The sequence below is a fragment of the Procambarus clarkii genome, unplaced genomic scaffold (genome assembly GCF_040958095.1).
Source record: "Procambarus clarkii isolate CNS0578487 unplaced genomic scaffold, FALCON_Pclarkii_2.0 HiC_scaffold_2324, whole genome shotgun sequence".
Taxonomy (NCBI): Eukaryota; Metazoa; Arthropoda; class Malacostraca; order Decapoda; family Cambaridae; genus Procambarus; species Procambarus clarkii.
In genome coordinates this window covers 9,267-11,545 of record NW_027191330.1, presented here as the reverse complement: position 1 = coordinate 11,545, position 2,279 = coordinate 9,267, and the positions used below count along the sequence as shown (strand labels likewise).

Sequence of the window (2,279 nt, the reverse complement as noted above, 5' to 3'; positions counted from 1 at the left end):
CATAATTTACATCATGCCTTTTCATAGAACAGACAATAAGATTTGAGACAATAAGAACTTTACTTTTATAACTAAAGTTGCACAATTATACCAACTCTATGGTGGCTGGGTGGTAAGGTGTGTGGCTGGTATTTTGGAAGTCGCGAGTTCAAACGACCCAATGGGAATAATACTTTTTTTTTTTTGCCATACAATCTTCCTAATACTATTATGTAGGTTTGTGTGTGTGTTTTTTTATTCATTCTTTGGTTTTATAGATGACATACATATTGACTCCTTTTACCGGTCCTTAATTAGGCTCTGGGGAAGCAATGGTGGTGGTGGTGGTGGTGGTGCATTTAAAACTAAACCAAAAATCACCAGTTCTGGACGCGTCAAATATCATATCCGCTTAATGTGTCTACAACCTAATTACTTAAAACTACACTATTTAATTCATTCATATCATGTGCATATTGGTCATTATGCTCATACAACCGACATCAAAATTTATTTTCATTATTAGAATCATACATTTCATCAAGTAATACAGATACAAAGAGATTTTCTTTCTGAGAAGACCGTTAGTATTGGCTTGCAGGCAGGCAGGCAGGCAGGCATTTGAGGGTTATTATTTCGCCTGTTGATTGGGGGGAGGGTTGATGTGTTAGGGGGTTTTCGGTTAGATGTGGTGGTGGTGATTGGTGGTGATTGGTGGTGATTGGTGGTGATTGGTGGTGATTGGTGGTGGTGGTGGTGGTGGTGGTAGTAGGTGGGAGTTGGGGGGGGGGGGGGGGGGGGGGGGGGGGGGGGGGGGGGGGGGGGGGGGGGGGGGGGAGGGAAGGGGAGGGGAATGATGGTCTGTGGATTCGTTCTCCGTACCCTTTACATATAAGCAAAAATATGCCTTCTTGTGGGTATAGAAACATTAACACAAATTATATCAGTAACTGATATTGTAGCCTTTTAAACAGAAAAGATTTGTACATACAAATACTTTTTAATTATCATTTATTTGTGGAAATGGCATTTACGTCATTAAATTGATACCTCAGCATCAAGCTTGTGTCCTGCAGCAGTGGTCCAGTGGTAAAGTGTATATAAGTGATGCGTATTCTTGGAGTTGCGAGTTCAAACCCGGATTAAGCTATATATATATACAACATGTTTTGTTTTGGTTGTTTGTTTTTGTATAAAGCCTCACACAATATCTATATTAAGCGAGTTTGTTTTAAACATGACATACATATTAATTCATTTTACCAGGCCTTATTCCACACAACTCCGTGAATTTCCCGTGGAGCCAGCCATTCAAACAAAAACAAACGAAACAAAACAAAACAAAACAAAAAACATTATTGCCAACAGCATTTGGTGTTCCCAGGCGGTCACCCATCCAAGTACTAACCAAACCCAACGTTGCTTAACTTCGCTGATCGGACGAGAAGCGGTGTTCTCAACGTGGTATGGCCGTTGGCATGAGACTGCCTACACATTGTGGCTAATAACCAACTCTTTTAAGTCATCGCGGCAGGATACGGACCTGCTTGTGGTGTCTTAATGGTAATTGTATCCTAACATATTTTTGTCTCCTTGGCATGGATATTTAACATCGTTTATTCAGTCTTGGGTTTATGTTCTTTCGCCATTTACAGACATTTTACATCTACCTACTTCCTCAGCCTGCCCTGCCAATTTCTAATGAATTTGTGGATTTTCTTTTGTAATACAAACATGTGTGTGCTCATCTGCTCTTCAGTTTTTATGATATTTGTCTCATCTGTCCTGCTTTATGATACTTTTACAAAGAACATGAACAAATGCTTCTATTTTAGAGAAGATATGGGATCCAGGTTTCGGAGCCGTAAAACCAACCGTCGTGATTGGTGGACGAGTTGCCAGGTTGCAGCTTCTGTACCGTGCCGGCACATAAATAGGTTCGGCTCAAGCGGCGGCAGCATCATTCCCCCGTGACTGTCTGAGCGTCTCTCATCACCTTGGTTATCTCATCATCATCATGGTAGAAGCAAAGCCTACCAAGAAGGCTGCGGCTGCTGCTGCTGTGGTGGCCACCACCAGGAAACCTCGCGTCCAGGTTGCTCACCCGAAAACTAGTCAAATGGTTCTAGCCGCGGTCGCAGCACTCAAAGACCGTAAGGGCTCGTCTCTACAAGCAATCAAGAAGTACGTTGTTGCCAACAACAAAGTCGAGGCTGCCAAGATCGCCATTTACATCCGAAGATTTCTCAAGAAAGCAGTGGCTGACGGCATTCTTGTTCAGACCAAGGGAAGTGGAGCTA

The 2,279-nt window shown here is 42.5% G+C and overlaps 1 non-coding gene across 1 annotated transcript; it reads right to left on the bottom strand.

Annotated features, from left to right (window-relative positions):
* Window positions 1-1,338: 1,338 nt before the first annotated feature.
* LOC138362672 (5S ribosomal RNA) lies at window positions 1,339-1,457 on the bottom strand. Its single transcript, XR_011227863.1, has one exon. It is a non-coding gene; the product is annotated as a 5S ribosomal RNA (ribosomal RNA).
* Between the last annotated feature and the right edge of the window lie 822 nt (window positions 1,458-2,279).